Source organism: Ranitomeya imitator, chromosome 1, assembly GCF_032444005.1.
Source record: "Ranitomeya imitator isolate aRanImi1 chromosome 1, aRanImi1.pri, whole genome shotgun sequence".
NCBI lineage: Eukaryota > Metazoa > Chordata > Amphibia > Anura > Dendrobatidae > Ranitomeya > Ranitomeya imitator.
In genome coordinates this window covers 820,211,495-820,234,353 of record NC_091282.1, presented here as the reverse complement: position 1 = coordinate 820,234,353, position 22,859 = coordinate 820,211,495, and the positions used below count along the sequence as shown (strand labels likewise).

The 22,859-nt window shown below is 46.9% G+C and overlaps 1 protein-coding gene across 1 annotated transcript in view; it reads left to right on the top strand.

The window, feature by feature from the left end:
* Window positions 1–1,034: 1,034 nt before the first annotated feature.
* The window catches only part of DIRAS1 (DIRAS family GTPase 1), a 73,066-nt gene continuing 51,241 nt past the window's right edge, over window positions 1,035–22,859 (top strand). Inside the window, exon 1 of the mRNA XM_069740146.1 lies at window positions 1,035–1,384. The gene's annotated coding sequence lies outside the window, so the exon portion shown is untranslated. The remainder of the gene's footprint in view (window positions 1,385–22,859) is intronic.

Below are 22,859 nucleotides of genomic sequence, written 5' to 3'. Positions count from 1 at the left end.
ATATACAGCGGTCCTGTGTACTATGTCACCATTGATCACTGTATTAACTTTACATTATACAGTATATACAGAGCTCCTGTGTATAATGTCACCAGTGATCACTGTATTACCTGTACACAGACACTGCATACTAAGTACAGATCTCCTGTGTATAATGGCACTTATGGTGATATTAGTATTGTGTTTTTCTATTACTGATCACTATTGTAGTATACAGTCACTATGTGGTGGTAATATGTTGTCTGGCCATGGTGTGGTGGTATTTGTTCCTTGTATGTGCTATTATTTGGTCACTATGAGGTGGTAATATGTGGTCTGGTCATGGTGTTGTGGTATTATTGGTCATCATATGATGGTAATAAGTGGTCTGGACGTGGTGTGATGGTATTTGTTCCTTCTTTGTGCTATTATTTGGTCACTATGTGGTGGTAATATGGTATCTGGACATGGAGCAGTGGTATTTGTCCCCTGAATGTGATATTATTGGTCATTTTAAAAATTGAAAAATAAATAAAAATATAGCTAAACTGTAGTAGATATTTTAACAAATGTTTAATAGGTTAGAGTAAGGCCCAACATTGTCAAAATCTTTTGACTGTGGACAGTTCGAGGGGTGGAGGCAGGGCTAGGGTGGAACCTGGGCGGAGGCTCAAGGAGGCCCTGAAAATTTTGCCAGTATGGGGCCCCGAAATTCCTAGTGGCAGCCCTGGTTATGGTGACATCTTTGTGTAGTGATAGAGGTACAGATGTCAATACAATTGAGTGTGGGGGGCACAGGCAGCGAAAGGGGTGAGTGGTGTCAGTGACTGACACTGCTGCCGTTTGTACCTGTACCCAGGCTATCAGGTTGCTGAACGCCTGCGGCCAAAGGAAGGTATGTGGCCGCAGGCATTCAGCAATGTCGTTTTTTTTTTTTTTTAAATGCGGAGGTAGCGCCCAAAGCAGGTGCCTAACCTGCCTACCCCTCATCCCTGCCTTGACCCAGAGTGCTGCTCATGAGTGACAAACTACACCATGTCCCTGAATGATTCATCACAGACTAGGAATGAGGGAGAGCAGGAAACTGCTGCGTGCGGCTCTTTACCAGAGAGACTGGAGGAGGTGAGCATCCTGACCAGAAAGCACAAGCCCCTAGACAGCTGCAGCACGGAGGAGAGCGAGCACAAGCCCACCGAGCTATAGAGGAGACGCAGCAGGCACAAACCCATGGACTGAAGGGGGGTGCATGTATGTGGGGAGCTGGGCACACGCAGGGGCACACTGAGCTGCACGTACTGGACCAGGAGGAGAAGCTGGCAGCAGCCTGCCCAGAACACTGCAGAGGAGCCGCGGGCTGCAGAGCAATGCTGTGAAGAGGCAGCGGCGGCAGGACACGACGGACGAGGTGAGAGGCTGCACCGCCGCTTCCATGCGCACTGCTCATTAGCAATGTGCCATTACAGCAGCAGTGATGGCATCTGAGGGAAAATCCTGCAGCAGGAGAGTCAGCATTAATGAGGGCGCAGGAGGCTGGCGTCTTCCTGCCACAAGCTCATGTATTGTACCAGAGCCATTACCACTGCTGCAGCTGGGAGTCAGCTAGACCTGCCACCAATCATATACGTGTGTAACAAATGATCACAATATTCATATCTATCACATACTATTGATGTCTAAATATCTATGTATCTATGATAATATTTATATCTCTATCATATATTATATTTCTAACTAATGTCATAAATTACTGTGCACAGATATATATATCTATCTATCTAGATAGATAGATAGATATATATATATCTATATAGATATATATATATATATATATATATATAATTTGTACCTTACGCTAATTGCGGGGTCACAGAGCTCTCTGGCTTCCTCTCGCCCTGTGTCTGCTCCCCTATAACCTATGTACATGTCTTTGTGCCCCCATGCCCTATACAGTGGCCTGGCACCACTTTGTCATGACCACGGCAGCGTTAACCTTGAACTAGTAGAAGTTCAGTTGTTGGACCCTCCAGAGCAGGACCCCCCACTCACACTGTGGCGGGATGACATTGGACCAAACCCCCCATGCAGTCTGCAATGCAACGTGAGGCCATGAGCACATGCAGAATCCCACCATGAGCCTTTGCTTGGTGTATAGGGTAGGTCAGGTTGTCTGATTCAGCACATCCCTCCGCATCCCTATTAACCATAGACCGCTGCCTCTGCTTTTTCTTTTTACAATGAATTATTGCAGTGAAAGCTAAGCGATCACAATCCAAGTCTGCACATTGATATAGATCATGGCTTTACCAGCAAGCTATCATTCCAGAGGCTTTTGCAGTTCTCTCATTTCTTGGTTGTTGTGTGGGAAGGGGCTCAGCTTCTTGTCATCTGGCTCTAGATTGCGGGATCAGTCGTGACTTTACTCCTACAGGTCAGGAGAATGTGAATTGTGCTGCAATGCATGTCTCATTATTGAGGTATCCCCCACATAACAGGAGTGCGTCACATACGAGACCTGAATGACTCACACGACAAATGTATCACCAATTACGTTCTGCGATTTTCCCTCATGGTTCCCTCTGCTACATCAGTACAGTCACTGCTAGAATGGCCATAATTATTTAAATACTCAACAGTAAAATGCAGAGAAAATCAATTGATAATGTTTTGAAGATAATTTCCAAATTGTATCATTAGAGGACACATTTTTTAATATTATTTTTATCATTTTTGGTGTTTTAAAAGATAAGATTAAAACAGAGCAAATTCTTTTCATTTATTCAGCTAGTTTTCAATGGATAAATATGGTAGTTCAGTGGTTAGCACTGCAGCTTTGGGGCCCTGGGCTCAAATCCCACCAAAAACAACATCTGCAAGGAGTTTGTATGTTCTCCCCGTGTTTGCGTGGGTTTCCTCCAGGTACTCCGATTTCCTCTTACACTCCAAAGACCAAGACATACTGATAGGGAATAAAATTGTGAGCCCCAATAGGGACAGTGATGATAATGTCTGTAAAGCGCTGTGGAATTAATGTCGCTATATAAGTGAGGCAAATAAATAATGTTATTGAAGTCATATAGTTATATGAAAGGTTCAGTTTTCAGTGATAGAAGTTGCACACTAATTCTGTGTCGCCTTTATGTCCTTATGACAACACTCCTCATCTGTGCAATAATGTTCTCATTCTAACTTTCTTAACAGGGTCAGAACATAATTAGAATGTGAAAAGAACTAGAAGTGTTTCTAGCTTGGAGCACTGATAAAATATATGATGTCAGGGAGTACAGTTAGCATATGGTACATACACCTCCAATTCAAACTCATGGAATATATACTGTATATATACCCACTATTATCTCTGCCAACTCCACAATAATCAAAAGAACTAATCACAGCCACCACCATTCGTTTATACAGCTTGACTGGACATCAGTTACAGGTAGTGTATAGCTTCAGGGGTGCGGTTTACAGAACAAGAGGAACAGAGCTATTACATTTTATATATTTCATCCAAAAAGGTATACAGTGTTTATACAAAATATACAAAGATGATACAAAATGGGAAGAAAACTTTACGGTATGTACAATAACATAAAATAAAAAGGAATAACGAAAAATAATTACTAAACCTGATGTTGCAGGAATAGCTCTTTGTTGATGGAAGCACTCCGATTAGGAAAATTGAACACTCTCACAGCGAACTATTTCTTCCAGAATGAACAATGACAGAAACCCAACCTCTCATTTTTTATTAGATCAAGGTTACGCCCACATACCTCCCCATGGTGAGCTCATATGGGGGCTGGTTGTGTGACAGTTTAATTTTGTGAGAAGCACCTGTAGCATATCATCTAAAAGTTAATTTCTTTCAGTTCTTCAATACAAAAAGTGAAACTCTTATATTATATAGAGTAATTACAAACAAAGTGATCTATTTCAAGTGTTTATTTCAAGGAAAACCCAAAAGTCTTGTGGACCTATCATAATGTGCATAGAGGAGATGTGAACCCATCACACTGTATAGGGAAGATGTGGATTCATCATACTGTATATACGGAAGCTTGATAAGGATTTTGTACAAGTCAGGAATAGATGGGGACAGTGCTGGGAATGTGAGAAGTCATATGTGTCTTTGTTATAAACTCTGCAGACGATTCATGAGTGGAGAAGTCGTCATGGTGGTCTGGGCAAGATGGAAAAAAATGGGAAAAATGAACGACTCCATCAGAAAGAACATCTGTACTGGTATCTACCGCTATATGGGCACCATGTGGCGGTAATATCAGTGTTGGTCTTTGCACAGAAATTTTTTGTAATACCATTGTCATCTGCTGAGGTTCCCCAATGCCCACAATTAGGGTGCACATCCATAGTTGTAATCAAGGTTATATCGTTAGGGGCCCATTCAGATGTTTCGCCCCCTCCGAGCTAAACACCTAGCTACACCTTTGATCCCAGGTATAAATAAACACAGAGTCCGATCCTCAAAACTCTGCACAGAATTCTTGCAGGCACCGTGCAAGTTTTTAGTGAGAGGGATGATTATTCACCAAAGATCACGAACACTCTGTGATATTCCACCGCTGCCAAAAGACACTGGAGAGGTCCCACGCATCCCACCACTGGCATCATTTTGTGAAAAATAACAGCCAGGATCTCTATTTTTTTATACTACAGTTCTCCTTCCGTCTTTTTTTTTCTAGGAACCAAGTAATATGTGATATACCTATTACTGATTCTATTATCTGTACTGACTGTATGACTTGTATCGGTTTAAAACTTAACAAAAATTTATTGGTTAAAAAAATAATAATATAGCCGGGGAGGTTGCGCAGATCCCACCGTTGCCATCAGTTTGTCAAGGAAAACAGCAGGGGGAGTCTCGCAGATCCCACTGCTGTCACCAGTTTGTCATGGAGGACACCGTGAAGGTCCCACAGATCCCATAGATGTCAGTTTGTCAGGGAATACAAATCCGATGCTGTCACGATATGGTATGAAATATCATAAGTAGTTCTCTTGCTAGCCTGCGTGGGCTAAGCCCCCCTTCTTGGAGTGATACTGCAAATTCCTGGCTTTCCTTCTCAGAGAGTGTGGGGGTTAGGAGAGCCAAAGTTATTTACGACCGGCATTTCCTGTGTAAGCTCTTGTTCAGCTATAAGTGAAGTAGAACCTTCGAGGATCCATGAAAGATTCTTTGTTTAGTTTTTGTTAGATATTAGGCAAGCGATTTAAGCTAGATATACGAAAATATATATTCTTATTCTCACTCGGTGTACCTACCCATTCCCCGAAACACGGGCTTCTAACTCCGTCTGGTAAAGAAGTAGGGTTTTCTCTGTAAATATGTATCCCAGATAGGACATATTTGATCTCATTAGAATGATCACGTTAATCCGAGATGAATGATGGGTTGGTTAGGACTATGAGATGTTTTGTAGCAGAATTATAGAAATTAGATATAGGTTAGGGTAAAATCAGTAAACTGAAGAGGTAGGAGGGACGAGGTGATCCAACCCCTTTCTGGGATGTTACAGGCTTAAGCTATAACTGTCTGCACACATCCCCAGCTCCTTCTTGCCCTATTTTCCTGGAAGAGCTGAGTACATCCCATGAGTTGGGACGTATGGAAAACTGCCCTAGCCTGGTTGCCTGTCATGCTTTGAACATGTGAGTGTTGTTTTTTCTCATTTATTCCCTTTATGTTATAATTACCCTTGTACATATTTGCAATTGTCTCATTTATAACATCTTTATAAAATATTTTTGATAAAGCACTGCCTAATTTTTTATGGGATATAATATTATATGTAAGTTCATTCTCCATGCTCTAAACGCACCCTGTCTCTGGAAGAGAATTACGCTACTGTGTTGGGTTAGCTTCGGACCCGCGAATGCGGTAGCGACTGCGGCGTTGATAATTATTGTTCCTGCCTGAGTGGGAGTAGTTATCGCGTCGCTGCAGCGTGCCCAATAGCCAGTACATAGCAGGCAGCCTTTCTGGCGACTAATTACCCAGGGTGCAGTACCTAATCTGACCTGAGAGTAAGGGGGCACCAGAGAGCTGCAAGTATTAAGTGGAACTGTAAGCGGGACATACATAAATCCCTGCAGTTTGTGGTATATTGAAAGCAGTGGGATACCTAGAATAAGCCCCTGCTGTAAACTTAGAGGTCAATAGCCTTGTGTGTGTTTTCTCATCACATCGTGGAGTGGAGGGATAACTAAGATAAGCCCCCCTGCACATGTGATAGCCGTCTGTTGGCCCAAAGCCACCCCGACCCGTGACGTAGGGGTGACGGTCACGGTGTGAATTGTGACAAATTGGTGGCAGCGGTCAGGGGAATCCTGACAATTGGTGGCAAGGCCGTGGGATATCTTAGAGCATTAGTGATTTGGTTTGAGTAATCATTCCTCTCACTAAAAACTTGCAGAAAGTTCTTGCGAGGACTCTGCACAAATAAGTTTGGAGAACGAACTCAGTGTTTTATTAGTCTTGAGACAATTGTGTACTGGTAATTATCCCCTCCCTTTCTCTTCGTTTTTCTATCCTATCTTTTATTTGGCAACCATGGCTGCGAAAGGAGAAGCCTGGTACGCACAGCAGAAGAGGGACACTCTGGCTGGGATATGCACGTACCATGGCCTGAACTCCCAGGGCAAGACCAAGACTCAAATGGTCGCTGAACTGGTGCAATGGGAAGCCGCTCTAGACCACTCCCAGAGGCCGCAGAGGCCAGCACCAGCGAACATGGTGCTGCAGCAGAGGTCCAACCACTGAATGCTGGCCCTATTAGCAATCAGGGCGAAGTGGACGCCCACCTGCTGGCGGCCTTGGAAGAACTCCCCACTGATGACCATGAGGGACGCCTACGGCTGATTCAGCAGTATCGGCAGGAGGCCCGAGACGAACGAGAGGCCCAGCGAGAGGCTGAGAGAGCCGAGCGAGAGGCCCAGCGAGCTGAGCGAGAGGCCCAAGCGGAGCGGGAGTACCAGCTGCAGATGGCCCGACTGCAAATGCAGGGGTCGTCCCAGTCCAGACGTGAGCCCAGCAGCGCTCAGATACCTAAGCCCCGGCCCGATCACTTCCCTGTTATGGAGAAGGACGGAGACTTGGACACTTTTCTGCGGGCCTTTGAGAAAGCCTGCAGACAGTACCGGCTGCCTACAGATGAATGGGCACAATACCTGACACCAGGGCTGAGAGGCAAAGCTCTGGAGGCATTTGCTGCCCTCCCTCAAGAACAAGATGGTGACTATGAGGCCATCAAGCAGGCTCTGATAGCCAAGTACCAGCTTACACCCGAGGTGTACCGTAGAAAGTTCCGGACCCTCCAACGTGGCCCACACGACAGTTACAGTGATGTGGTGCATGGACTGGGGACCCACTTTGACCAGTGGACCCAAGGACTGTCCGTGACCACCTTTGCACAGCTGCGAGACCTGATGATCAAAGACCAGTTCTTTCATCTTTGCCCAGCTGAGGTGCGACAGTTCGTGATGGACAGAGAACCCAAAGACGTGACGAAAGCAGCACAGATTGCCGATGCCTATGAGGCCAACCGTAGATCGGAAGTGCGGAAGCCAGTCACCACCAGCTGGAGAGGGGGTAAGCCTGCAACCAACGCCAGTATCCCTGCCAGCCAGCACTCCAGAGGTCCTGTCCCCGTAGCCAACAGCACCAGACCTACCACCGAACCTCGCAAGTGTTACCACTGCCATCAGACTGGTCATATTGGTCCCTCCTGCCCAACCAAGCAGAAGAACACCCCAGCCAAGGCCCCAGGGCCTAATGCAGCAGTTCTTTTGGTGGGTGGTGTGGTTGGGAGGGTGTGTGACAACGTACAGCCCGTCACTGTGGGAGGTCATGTTGCTACAGGCCTCAAGGACACCGGGGCTGAACGAACCCTCATCCGACCCAAACTGGCGGCCCCTGAAGAAATCATTCCGGGGAAAACCCTAACTGTCACTGGGATTGGGGGCATCAGCTGTCCCTTACCGATGGCCCGGGTTTTTATTGATTGGGGTGCCGGGAGCGGGGTGAAGGAAGTGGGGCTGTCTGATAATTTGCCCACTGATGTTTTGTTGGGGACTGATTTGGGGAGGATGGTTGCATACTACGTCCCTGACACCCCTCCCCAATCTACTAATGAGGGTAAAGTTAACCCTGATGATGATGATGATGGGAAATCGCATGTGTTACCTGACCATGCTTTATCTTGTAATGATGCATCTAATAACCATTCTTTCCCTAGGATTGATGGTGAAAATGTTGTACCTGTGCCAGCTGAACCTGATAATGATTTTTCTGTGAAGGTTAATGTGTCCATAGGTACAGGCGTGCCCAGCCACGTCGCTCTGCGGAGTGAGACGGCTGAGGAACCCCTAACAGGGGCAAGTGTCGGTGCTACAGGAAATGGGGAGATGCATGGGAACCGTGAGGAAGGTGACGCCATGAAAGTGACCAGTGCCACCGAGGAAGGTAACTGGCCCATAAGTAGCACTGCCCCTGGAGTGTTGGGGATGGATGGGGAGGTAGAGCCCATAGTAGCATCGGCTGATGGGCCTGTAGAAACCCCCGGGGAGACAGCCTACGTAGCTGCTGTCACCCGCAGTCAGAGTGCCCGGAACGCAGATAACTGTCTGCCTTCCGGACCCTCCTCAGTCATTACTGTGACTGAACCAGAGGTGGACCCAGAGCAGGTCCAAGAGGGTTCCCGTGGGGAAGGGGCCCTGACGTCGCTTTTGGCTTCCCCTAGCCAGGAGTTTCAGGCCGCTCTGCACACAGATGCGAGCCTAGAGAGTTTGAGACAACTTGCCGGGACGCACTTCTCCGAGGCTGATAAGGAGAAGGTGTTCTGGGAACGAGGAAGGTTATACCGGGAGACCGTACCCGGAGAATCACAAAAGGAGTGGTTGAGGGAAAGACAGCTGGTCATCCCGCAGCAATTCCGGGGTGAGTTGTTGCGGATTGCCCATGAGATCCCGCTAGCTGGACACTTGGGGATCAGCAAAACTAAGGCCCGGCTGTCTCAACACTTCTATTGGCTTAAGATGGGGACAGATGTGTCAAACTACTGCCGCTCCTGTATCACTTGTCAAAGAGTGGGGAAGGCGGGGCCTGCTCTTAAGGCTCCCCTGATCCCTTTGCCAGTGATAGAGGAGCCTTTCCAGAGGATCGCGGTGGACATTGTGGGCCTGCTGGCCGTCCCCAGCAGCTCTGGAAAGCAATACATCCTTACTGTGGTAGACTATGCTACCCGGTACCCAGAGGCAGTAGCTCTGTCGTCAACTAGGGCAGATAAGGTGGCGGATGCCCTGTTGGCCATCTTTTCACGTGTAGGGTTTCCCAGGGAAATGCTTACTGATCAAGGGACCCAATTTATGTCTCGCCTAATGGAGGCTCTCTGTAAGAGAATGCAGGTGAAGCACCTGGTATCGAGTGCGTATCACCCACAGACCAATGGCTTGTGTGAACCCTTCAATGGTACCCTCAAACAGATGCTACGCATGCTGGTTGAGACTCAAGGCCGCGACTGGGACCGGTACCTTCCACACCTGCTGTTCGCTTACCGAGAGGTTCCGCAGGCCTCGACGGGGTTCTCCCCCGTCGAGCTCCTGTACGGCAGGCGAGTCCGGGGACCCCTGGGGTTGGTAAGAGAATCCTGGGAAGAGGAGCCGAACCCTTCTGAAGTGTCCATAGTGGAGTATGTCATGCGCTTCCGTGACAAGATGCAGACCTTGACGCAGTTGGTGCATGACAACATGACGCAGGCTCAGGCTGATCAGAAGCACTGGTACGACCAGAACACCCGGGAGCGGACCTACCACGTGTGTCAAAAGGTGTGGGTGCTGGTCCACGTACCAACGGATAAGCTTCAGGCAGCCTGGGAGGGCCCGTACGTCGTCCACCAACAGCTCAACCCGGTCACGTACGTGGTCACGCTTGACCATGCTCGGGGTAGGCGAAAGGTCTTTCACGTCAACATGATGAAGGCTTGCACGAAGACGGTGAGGAAGACACCCTCCTGGACATGCTGGCCCAAGCCAAAGCCAATGGGTCCATCGAGGACGTGGAGGTAAGTGCCTCGTTAACTGAATCCCAGCGGTTGCAGTTGCAAACCATACTGGAACCCTTCCGGGTCGTGTTCTCCAACCGACCTGGGAGGACTCAGTTAGCAGTCCACGAGGTGGACACCGGGAATCACGCCCCACTACGGCGAACACCCTATCGAATCTCTGACCAGGTGCAGCAGACTATGCGCCAAGAGATCGATGAGATGTTACAGCTGGGGGTGATTCGACGGTCAAAGAGCGCGTGGGCATCACCTGTAGTTCTCGTGCCAAAGAAGGACCAGACCACCCGGTTCTGCGTGGACTACAGGGGGCTCAACGCCATCACAGCCTCGGATGCGCACCCAATGCCGCGCATCGAGGAGCTGCTTGAGAAGTTAGCTGGCGCAGATTACCTAACAATAATGGATCTGAGTCGAGGATACTGGCAGATTCCCCTGAGCCCCGAGGCGCAGGAAAAGTCCGCCTTTATCACACCCTTTGGACTGTACGAGTCCACGGTCATGCCCTTCAGCATGAAGAATGCCCCTGCCACTTTCCAGCGGATGGTCAACCTCCTGCTTCAGGGACTGGAGACGTACGCCGTGGCGTACTTGGATGACATTGCCATCTTCAGTCCCTCCTGGAAGGAACACCTGCAGCATCTCGAGGAGGTGCTCAGGCGAATTCACCAAGCAGGACTGACTATCAAGCTGGGAAAGTGTCAGATGGGCATGAGGGAGGTTCACTACCTGGGGCACTGGGTAGGCGGGAACAGCCTGAAGCCAGAGCCTGACAAAGTGGGAGTGATCGTGAACTGGCCCACTCCCGTGACCAAGAAACAGGTGATGTCCTTCTTGGGCACTGCAGGGTACTATAGGCGCTTCGTACAGCACTATAGTAGCCTGGCAAAACCTTTGACGGACCTCACCAGGAAGAAGCTACCCCACATCGTCAACTGGAGAGATGGCTGTGAGGGGGCCTTCAAGGCGTTGAAAACCGCACTGTGCAACGCCCCTGTGTTGAAAGCAGTCGACAGCAGTCGACCGTACTTGGTGCAGACCGACGCCAGCGAGTTTGGCCTTGGTGCTGTGCTCAGCCAGGTTGACTCGGAGGACCAAGAGCACCCCGTGTTATACCTGAGCCGGAAGCTTTTGCCGAGGGAAGTGGCCTACTCCACCATCGAGAAGGAGTGCCTGGCCATAGTCTGGGCCCTGCAGCGCTTGCAGCCCTACTTGTACGGTCGCACCTTCACTGTGGTGACCGACCACGACCCTCTGCGCTGGCTAAACACCATGTGTGGAACCAACGGCAGGTTGCTACGCTGGAGCCTTGCCCTTCAGCAGTTTGACTTCACCATTGAACACAAAACGGGCAAAGAGCATGGGAATGCAGATGGACTCTCCCGCCAGGGTGAACCTACTGAGGTGCCCATGGAGGCATACCGTGGGGTACTGCCTCCCTAGCGCACACCAAAAGGGGGAGGTGTCACGATATGGTATGAAATATCATAAGTAGTTCTCTTGCTAGCCTGCGTGGGCTAAGCCCCCCTTCTTGGAGTGATACTGCAAATTCCTGGCTTTCCTTCTCAGAGAGTGTGGGGGTTAGGAGAGCCAAAGTTATTTACGACCGGCATTTCCTGTGTAAGCTCTTGTTCAGCTATAAGTGAAGTAGAACCTTCGAGGATCCATGAAAGATTCTTTGTTTAGTTTTTGTTAGATATTAGGCAAGCGATTTAAGCTAGATATACGAAAATATATATTCTTATTCTCACTCGGTGTACCTACCCATTCCCCGAAACACGGGCTTCTAACTCCGTCTGGTAAAGAAGTATGGTTTTCTCTGTAAATATGTATCCCAGATAGGACATATTTGATCTCATTAGAATGCTCACGTTAATCCGAGATGAATGATGGGTTGGTTAGGACTATGAGATGTTTTGTAGCAGAATTATAGAAATTAGATATAGGTTAGGGTAAAATCAGTAAACTGAAGAGGTAGGAGGGACGAGGTGATCCAACCCCTTTCTGGGATGTTACAGGCTTAAGCTATAACTGTCTGCACACATCCCCAGCTCCTTCTTGTCCTATTTTCCTGGAAGAGCTGAGTACATCCCATGAGTTGGGACGTATGGAAAACTGCCCTAGCCTGGTTGCCTGTCATGCTTTGAACATGTGAGTGTTGTTTTTTCTCATTTATTCCCTTTATGTTATAATTACCCTTGTACATATTTGCAATTGTCTCATTTATAACATCTTTATAAAATATTTTTGATAAAGCACTGCCTAATTTTTTATGGGATATAATATTATATGTTAGTTCATTCTCCATGCTCTAAACGCACCCTGTCTCTGGAAGAGAATTACGCTACTGTGTTGGGTTAGCTTCGGACCCGTTTAATCGAAGCTGGTGTCAGCGATAGTGATAGTTGAGTGATGCGGTAGCGACTGCGGCGTTGATAATTATTGTTCCTGCCTGAGTGGGAGTAGTTATCGCGTCGCTGCAGCGTGCCCAATAGCCAGTACATAGCAGGCAGCCTTTCTGGCGACTAATTACCCAGGGTGCAGTACCTAATCTGACCTGAGAGTAAGGGGGCGCCAGAGAGCTGCAAGTGTTAAGTGGAACTGTAAGCGGGATATACATAAATCCCTGCAGTTTGTGGTATATTGAAAACAGTGGGATACCTAGAATGAGCCCCTGCTGTAAACTAAGAGGTCAATAGCCTTGTGTGTGTTTTCTCATCACATCGTGGAGTGGAGGGATAACTAAGATAAGCCCCCCTGCACATGTGATAGCCGTCTGTTGGCCTAAAGTCACCTCAATCCGTGACGTAGGGGTGACGGTCACGGTGTGAATCCTGACCCATTGGTGACAGCGGTCAGGGCAATCGTGACAGATGCCTCCAATCATCAGGACAATTATGCAATTGACTGATGGACGAGGCCGCGGCTGCTTCCACTACTAGGCTGGTTATGGGGGAACTCACAGTGAGCATATGGTATATACAGCTCTGATTCCAATGCCTGGATACTGTATTTTTCGGATTATAAGACGCACCCCAAATTTTGAGGAGAAAAATAAGAAAAAAATATTTTTTAATAAATTGGTGGTTCTTCTTTTAATCCTTGCATCTTATTGCTTACAGGGGGTGGTGGCTGCAGTGAAGCGGGGTCCCAGGGTCGCTGCTGGAGGAGGCAGGAGTGGGGAGATGCTCCAGGCCACAGGCAGGGATGAGTGGAGCTCCGATGTGTGCTGCTGCGGGGATCTTGTGCTGCTGCCGCGTGTCTCCGGGTGCCCGGCGGTTGCAGGCTGTTGCTGCGGGTGTCTCCGGTGCCCAGCGGTGCTGCGTGGGTGTCCGGTGCTGCCCGGGGCTCTGCCGACATTTTGCGACTGGCCAGAGCCCCGGCACTTCCAGGGTTCCACGTGCGCTGGTCTTCGGGAATATGGCCGCCACCGGGGGCGGTGCATGCTCTTATGGTGATCTCGGAATAGCAAACCATATATTACAGAATGAAAAATGACATACACTCAAACTCTCATTTTTATATGGGCAAGGTTATGCCCACATACCTTCCCTTAGTGAGCTCATATGGGGGCTGTGCTTTGAGGATATCTTTGCCCCTGGGGGTTCCACGCCATAGTCTGCGATTTTACATTTCTATAGCAATGAAACATGGCATGGATAGCATCATCCATCAAACCAGTGTAAAGTAGGACGGGTTAGAATGGCCTTACGATGATATGAGTGAATGTGTTATGTTCGTCCCTTTTTTACAACTCCCAAAATATATCTTCCATAAATATCGGATTGATGCAAAATTCGATGCAAACCCCAAATATTCATCACTGACCACTGTCTCCAAAAAGTCTCAAAACAGTGCTTTGATCAGAGGAAGCTCTTGCCTGGGAATTGTACTTCCCTGCCTCTGCGTAAACGAATCCCCGTCCTGGTGACTTTCCCAGAGCTGATCTTATATAGTAATTACCTTGTCACTCCAAGAGGTCCCTACTTGTATGAAATTTAATTTTCCTCTATGACATATGACTTGTTATATACTTCAAATGGGGGCTCCCATCAGGATAACTTCTGCCTATATGCCCTGCAATGACTGTTATGAGGGACATTTGTGAGCCCTTCCCTTGCTAAATTCAGCTGAACCTTTGACAGTGAACCAATCTTTGGTTGTGGCCTTACCAAAAGGAGTTCTACCCATTTGAATCTTTTTTGTTTAATTGTACTGTAGATGCACAAATGGAAGGGATGCATTGTCCAGCAATTGATTCCAAACAGTTTAAACTTTTATTTTTGCATGCATACCGTACATTAAAATACCATCCTGTCGCAAAAAACCTGTAGAGAAGAAAAGAAAAAGTAGACCTACTGTATGTGGTTTTGACAATGACTTTTCTAATGGTGTAAAGACAATAGCATTACAATCATTGTGTGTGCCATCTAAGGCCGGCGTCACAGTAGAGAGTTTTACGGACGTATGAGATGCGCAAAAACTACGTATTGCACACGGACCAATGATTCTCTATAGGGCAGCTTCTATCTGGCGTATATTACGCATCCGTATTTTACGGCCGTAGAAAATCGCAGCATGCTGCGTTTGTCAGCGTATTGCGCAAAAAATACGCCAATGAAAGTCAATGGGAGAGAGAAAAATACGGATTACACACGGACCAACAGTGTGACTTGCGAGAAATACGCAGCGGTGTTCTATAGAAAAGCCGGCAATTCAGTGCGGTGTACAGTAAAATCACACTGACAGGTTTTATTAGAATAGGTAAAATAAATGTCTACACATAGAATAGGTATATATATATATATATATATATATATATATATATATATATATATGTCAGTGAGACACATATATATATGTATATATTTATATTTCATACAGTGCTAGATAGCAGAAAAGCCGATAATTCAATTGCCGGCTTTTGCTATCTCCTTCCCAAACCCGACAGGATATGAGACATGGTTTACATACAGTAAACCATTTCATATCCCATATTTTTTTTACATATTCCTCACTAATAATGTTCCAAGTGTCTGTGTGCAAAATTTGGGGGCTCTAGCTGTTAAAATAATGGGTTAAATCACGGAAAAAATTGGCTCCCGCGCAATTTTCTCCGCCAGAGTGGGAAAGCCAGTGACTGAGGGCAGATATTAATAGCCTAGTGAAGAACTTTGTTTATCCCCCCCCCCCCCGGCTAAAAACATCTGCCCCCAGCCACCCCAGAAAAGGCACATCTGTAAGATGCGCCTATTCTGGCACTTAGCCTCTCTCTTCCCACTCCAGAGTAGCAGTGGGATATGGGGTAATGAAGGGTTAATGTCACCTTGCTATTGTAATGTGACATTAAGCTTGGTTAATAATGGAGAGAGTCAATAAGGCACCTCTCCATTATTAATCCAATAGTAGTAAATGGTTAGTAAAACACACACACATTAGGAAAAAAGTATTTTATTGAAATAAAGACACAGGGTGATGTAATAGTTTATTATACTCTCAATCCAAATGACGACCCTCGTTCTGTAAAAAAGGAAAAATAAAAAAACAACAATATCCCATACCTGTCCGCTGTACAGTAATGTCCCACGCTGTAAATCCATCTGAAGGGGTTAAATAATTTTACAAGCAGGAGCCTGCTAATGCAGCCACCCCTGCCTGTAAAAACTGGGGAATGAATTGAAAGCAGGGGAACGTAGCTACCTAGACTTGTGGTGCTGCACCCCGTGCTGGTATGAACTTTAGCGTGGGAATTTTTCTGAATATTTTCTCACGCTCGAGTTCATCTGAGGTTATGCCATCAGGGGGCGCGGCACCGCAAGTCTAGGTAGCTACGTTCCCCTTCTTCCCATTCTTTCCCCAGTTTTTACAGGCAGGGGCGGCTGCATTAGCAGGCTCCTGCTTGTAAAATTATCATGTTTCAAACATAAAGATACCAAATGTAAATTTTTGGTGAAGGATCAACAACAAGTGGAACACAATTGTGAAGTTGAACGAAATTTATTGGTTATTTTTAATTTTTGTGGAAATTCAAAAACTGAAAAGTGGGGCTGCAATATTATTCAGCCCTTCAGTGCAGGAAACTCACTCCAGAAGTTCATTGTGGATCTCTGAATGATCCAATGTTGTCCTATATGCCTAATGATGATAAATATAATCCACCTGTGTGTAATCAAGTCTACGTATAAATGCACCTGCTCTGTGATAGTCTCAAAGTTCTGTTTGAAGCACAGAGAGCATCATGAAGACCAAGGAACACAACAGGCAGGTCCATGATACTGCTATGGAGAAGTTTAAAGCTGGATTTGGATGCAAATTGATTTCTAAAACTTTAAAACATCCCAAGGAGCACTGTGCAAGCGATCATATTGAAATGGAAGGAGTATCATACCACTGCAAATCTACCAAGACCCGGCCTGTTGTGAATTCTGTTGTCAAGCTCCCTCCTGTGGTCATGAATGGTACTTTGGCTGGTTCTGTCCATGGGCTTCCTCTGGTGGTTGTGAGTGGAGCTGCTGCTTCTGAGTTTCCTTCCACAGGTGACGAGGTTAATTCGTTAGCTGGCTGCTCTATTTAACTCCACTTAGATCATTGCTCCATGCCACCTGTCAATGTTCCAGTATTGGTCTTGTTCTCTCCTGGATCGTTCTTGTGACCTGTCTTCCCAGCAGAAGCTAAGTTCCTGCTTGCTTTTCTCTGGTTTGCTATTTTTCTGTCCAGCTTGCTATTTTGATTTTGTCTTGCTTGCTGGTAGCTCTGGGACGCAGAGGGAGCGCCTCCGCACCGTGAGTCGGTGCGGAGGGTCTTTTTGCGCCCTCTGCGTGGTCTTTTTGTAGTTTTTTGTGCTGACCGCAAAGTTACCTTTCCTATCCTCTGTCTGTTAAGTAAGTCGGGCCTCACTTTGCTAAATCTATTTCATCTCTGTGTTTGTAATTTTCATCTTTACTCACAGTCATTATATGTGGGGGGCTGCCTTTTCCTTTGGGGAATTTCTCTGAGGCAAGGTAGGCTTTATTTTTCTATCTCTAGGGCTAGCTAGTTTCTTAGGCTGTGTCGAGTTGCATAGGGAGCGTTAGGAGCAATCCACGGCTATTTCTAGTGTGTGTGATAGGATTAGGGATTGCGGTCAGCAGAGTTCCCACGTCTCAGAGCTCGTCCTATATTATTGTAACTATCAGGTCTTTCCGTGTGCTCTTAACCACCAGGTCCATAATTGTCCTAACCACCAGGTCATAACAGTACAGGTGGCCCAAAGTACTAATGCATCTCAATAGAAGGATAAGAGAAGTGCTGAGACCATTTTTTTTTCTTTTCAGTGTGTTTTGTCTCTCTTTTCCCCTTTACCTCTGGGTGGTTCAGGATACAGGTGTAGATATGGACATTCAAGGTCTGTCCTCTTGTATGAATAATCTCACTGCAAGGGTACAAAACATTCAAGATTTTGTGGTTCAGAATCCTATGTTAGAGCCTAGGATTCCTATTCCTGATTTGTTTTTTGGAGATAGATCTAAGTTTCTGAATTTCAAAAATAATTGTAAATTGTTTCTTGCTTTGAAACCTCGCTCCTCAGGTGACCCTGTTCAACAAGTGAAAATCATTATTTCTTTGTTACGTGGCGATCCTCAAGACTGGGCATTTTCCCTTGCGCCAGGAGATCCGGCATTGCGTGATGTTGATGCGTTTTTTCTGGCGCTCGGATTGCTTTATGATGAACCTAATTCAGTGGATCAGGCAGAGAAAATCCTGCTGGCTCTGTGTCAGGGTCAGGATGAAGCGGAGGTGTGTTGTCAGAAGTTTAGGAAGTGGTCTGTACTCACTCAGTGGAATGAATGTGCCCTGGCAGCAATTTTCAGAAAGGGTCTCTCTGAAGCCCTTAAGGATGTCATGGTGGGATTTCCCATGCCTGCTGGTCTGAATGAGTCTATGTCTTTGACCATTCAGATCGATCGACGCTTGCGTGAGCGTAAAGCTGTGCACCATTTGGCGGTATTATCTGAGCATAGACCTGAGCCTATGCAATGTGATAGGACTTTGACCAGAGCTGAACGGCAAGAACACAGACGTCGGAATGGGCTGTGTTTTTACTGTGGTGATTCCACTCATGCTATCTCCGATTGTCCTAAGCACACTAAGCAGTTCGCTAGGTCTGCCACCATTGGTACGGTACAGTCGAAATTTCTTTTGTCCGTTACTCTGATTTGCTCTCTGTCGTCCTATTCTGTTATGGCATTTGTGGATTCAGGCGCTGCCCTGAATTTGATGGACTTGGAGTTTGCCAGGCGTTGTGGTTTTTTCTTGGAGCCCTTGCAGCATCTTATTCCATTGAGAGGAATTGATGCTACGCCTTTGGCCAAGAATAAGCCTCAGTACTGAACCCAACTGACCATGTGTATGGCTCCTGCACATCAGGAGGATATTCGCTTTTTGGTGTTGCATAATCTGCATGATGTGGTCGTTTTGGGGTTGCCATGGCTACAGGTCCATAATCCAGTATTGGATTGGAAATCTATGTCTGTGTCCAGCTGGGGTTGTCAGGGGGTACATGGTGATGTTCCATTTTTGTCTATTTCGTCATCCACCCCTTCTGAAGTCCCGGAGTTTTTTTCGGATTACCGGGATGTATTTGATGAGCCCAAATCCAGTGCCCTACCTCCTCATAGGGATTACGATTGTGCTATCAATTTGATTCCTGGTAGTAAGTTTCCTAAGGGCCGACTGTTCAATTTATCTGTGCCAGAGCACGCCGCTATGCGGAGTTATGTAAAGGAATCCTTGGAGAAGGGTCATATTCGCCCGTCGTCGTCACCATTGGGAGCAGGGTTCTTTTTTGTGGCCAAGAAGGATGGTTCTTTGAGACCTTGTATTGATTACCGCCTTCTTAATAAGATCACAGTCAAATTTCAGTACCCTTTGCCGCTGCTGTCGGATTTATTTGCTCGGATTAAGGGGGCTAGTTGGTTCACCAAGATAGATCTTCGTGGTGCGTATAATCTTGTGCGTATTAAACAGGGTGATGAATGGAAAACAGCATTTAATACGCCCGAGGGCCATTTTGAGTACCTGGTTATGCCATTCGGGCTTTCCAATGCTCCATCAGTATTTGTCCTTTATGCATGACATCTTCCGAGAGTACCTGGATAAATTCCTGATTGTATATTTGGATGATATTTTGGTCTTCTCGGATGATTGGGAGTCTCACGTGAAGCAGGTCAGAATGGTGTTCCAGGTCCTTCGTGCGAATTCTTTGTTTGTGAAGGGGTCAAAGTGTCTCTGTGGAGTTCAGAAGGTTTCATTTTTGGGTTTCATTTTTTCCCCTTCTACTATCGAGATGGACCCTGTTAAAGTCCAGGCCATTTATGATTGGACTCAGCCGACATCTGTGAAGAGTCTGCAAAAGTTCCTGGGCTTTGCTAATTTTTATCGTCGCTTCATCAGTAATTTTTCTAGTGTTGCTAAGCCATTGACTGATTTGACCAAGAAGGGTGCTGATGTGGTCAATTGGTCTTCTGCGGCTGTGGAGGCTTTTCAGGAGTTGAATCGTCGTTTTTCTTCTGCCCCTGTGTTGTGCCAGCCAGATGTTTCGCTTCCGTTTCAGGTCGAGGTTGATGCTTCTGAGATTGGAGCAGGGGCTGTTTTGTCGCAAAGAAGTTCTGATGGCTCGGTGATGAAACCATGTGCCTTCTTTTCTAGAAAGTTTTCGCCTGCTGAGCGTAATTATGATGTTGGCAATCGAGAGTTGTTGGCCATGAAGTGGGCATTCGAGGAGTGGCGTCATTGGCTTGAAGGAGCCAAGCATCGCGTGGTGGTCTTGACGGATCACAAGAATTTGACTTATCTCGAGTCTGCCAAACGGTTGAATCCTAGACAGGCTAGTTAGTCTCTATTTTTCTCCCGTTTTGATTTTGTGGTTTCGTACCTTCCAGGCTCTAAGAATGTGAAGGCTGATGCCCTGTCAAGGAGTTTTGTGCCCGACTCTCCGGGTGTTCCTGAGCCGGCGGGTATTCTCAAAGAGGGGGTAATTTTGTCTGCCATCTCCCCTGATTTGCGGCGGGTGCTGCAAAAATTTCAGGCTGATAGACCTGACCGTTGTCCAGCGGAGAAACTGTTTGTCCCTGATAAATGGACTAGTAGAGTTATCTCTGAGGTTCATTGTTCGGTGTTGGCTGGTCATCCTGGAATTTTTGGTACCAGAGATTTGGTGGCTAGATCCTTTTGGTGGCCGTCTTTGTCGCGGGATGTGCGTTCTTTTGTGCAGTCCTGTGGGACTTGTGCTCGGGCTAAGCCCTGCTGTTCTTGTGCCAGTGGGTTGCTTTTGCCCTTGCCGGTCCTGAAGAGGCCCTGGACGCATATCTCTATGGATTTTATTTCGGATCTCCCTGTCTCTCAAAAGATGTCGGTCATTTGGGTGGTTTGTGATCGCTTCTCTAAGATGGTCCATTTGGTACCCTTGTCTAAATTGCCTTCCTCCTCTGATTTGGTGCCATTGTTTTTCCAGCATGTGGTTCGTTTACATGGCATTCTGGAGAACATCGTTTCGGACAGAGGTTCCCAGTTTGTTTCGAGGTTTCGGCGAGCCTTTTGTGCTAGGATGGGCATTGATTTGTCTTTTTCCTCGGCTTTCCATCCTCAGACAAATGGCCAAACCGAACGAACTAATCAGACTTTGGAAACATATCTGAGATGCTTTGTTTCTGCTGATCAGGATGATTGGGTGTCCTTTTTGCCTTTGGCTGAGTTCGCCCTTAATAATCGGGCCAGCTCGGCTACTTTGGTTTAGCCGTTTTTCTGCAATTCTGGTTTCCATCCTCGTTTCTCTTCAGGGCAGGTTGAGTCTTCAGACTGTCCTGGTGTAGATACTGTGGTGGATAGGTTGGAGCAGATTTGGACTCATGTGGTGGACAATTTGACATTGTCCCAGGAGAAGGCTCAATGTTTCGCTAACCGCCGGCGCTGTGTGGGTCCCCGACTTCGTGTTGGGGATTTGGTTTGGTTGTCGTCTCGTTATGTTCCTATGAAGGTTTCCTCTCCTAAGTTTAAGCCTCGTTTCATTGGTCCGTATAAGATTTCTGAGGTTCTCAATCCTGTGTCGTTTCGTTTGACCCTTCCAGCTTCTTTTGCCATCCATAATGTGTTCCATAGGTCATTGTTGCGGAGATACGTGGCGCCTGTGGTTCCATCCGTTGATCCTCCTGCCCCTGTGTTGGTTGAGGGGGAGTTGGAGTATGTGGTGGAGAAGATTTTGTATTCTCGTATTTCGAGACAGAAACTCCAGTACCTGGTCAAGTGGAAGGGTTATGGTCAGGAAGATAATTCCTGGGTCTTTGCCTCCGATGTTCATGCTGCCGATCTGGTTCGTGCCTTTCATTTGGCTCGTCCTGGTCGGCCTGGGGGCTCTGGTGAGGGTTCAGTGACCCCTCCTCAAGGGGGGTACTGTTGTGAATTCTGTTGTCAAGCTCCCTCCTGTGGTCATGAATGGTACTTTGGCTGGTTCTGTCCATGGGCTTCCTCTGGTGGTTGTGAGTGGAGCTGCTGCTTCTGAGTTTCCTTCCACAGGTGACGAGGTTAATTCGTTAGCTGGCTGCTCTATTTAACTCCACTTAGATCATTGCTCCATGCCACCTGTCAATGTTCCAGTATTGGTCTTGTTCTCTCCTGGATCGTTCTTGTGACCTGTCTTCCCAGCAGAAGCTAAGTTCCTGCTTGCTTTTCTCTGGTTTGCTATTTTTCTGTCCAGCTTGCTATTTTGATTTTGTCTTGCTTGCTGGAAGCTCTGGGACGCAGAGGGAGCGCCTCCGCACCGTGAGTCGGTGCGGAGGGTCTTTTTGCGCCCTCTGCGTGGTCTTTTTGTAGTTTTTTGTGCTGACCGCAAAGTTACCTTTCCTATCCTCTGTCTGTTCAGTAAGTCGGGCCTCACTTTGCTAAATCTATTTCATCTCTGTGTTTGTAATTTTCATCTTTACTCACAGTCATTATATGTGGGGGGCTGCCTTTTCCTTTGGGGAATTTCTCTGAGGCAAGGTAGGCTTTATTTTTCTATCTCTAGGGCTAGCTAGTTTCTTAGGCTGTGTCGAGTTGCATAGGGAGCGTTAGGAGCAATCCACGGCTATTTCTAGTGTGTGTGATAGGATTAGGGATTGCGGTCAGCAGAGTTCCCACGTCTCAGAGCTCGTCCTATATTATTGTAACTATCAGGTCTTTCCGTGTGCTCTTAACCACCAGGTCCATAATTGTCCTAACCACCAGGTCATAACACCGGCCGTCCCTCTAAACTTTCATCTCAAACAAGGAGAAGACAGGTCACAGATACAGCCAAGAGGCCAATAATCACTTTGGAAGAACTGAGATCTACAGCTGAGGTGGGACAGTCTGTCCATAGACAACAATCAGTCGTACACTGCACAAATCTGGCCTTTATGGAAGAGTGGCAAGAAGAAAACCATTTCTCAAAGATATCCATAAAAAGTGTCCTTTAAAGTTTGCAACAAGCCACCTGGGAGACACACCAAACATGTGTAAGATGGTGCTCTGGTCAGATGAAACCAAAATCGAACTTTTTGGCAACAATGCCAAACAATATGTTTGGCATAAAGGCAACACCGCTCATCACCATGAACACACCATTCCCACTGTCAAACATGGTGGTGGAAGCATCATGGTTTGGGCCTGCTTTTCTTCAGCAGGGACAGGGAAGATGGTTAAAATTGATGGGAAGATGGATGGAGCCAAATACAGGACCATTCTTGAAGAAAACAAGACAATGATCCCAAACATAAAGCAAAATCTACATTGGAATGGTTCACAAATAAACAT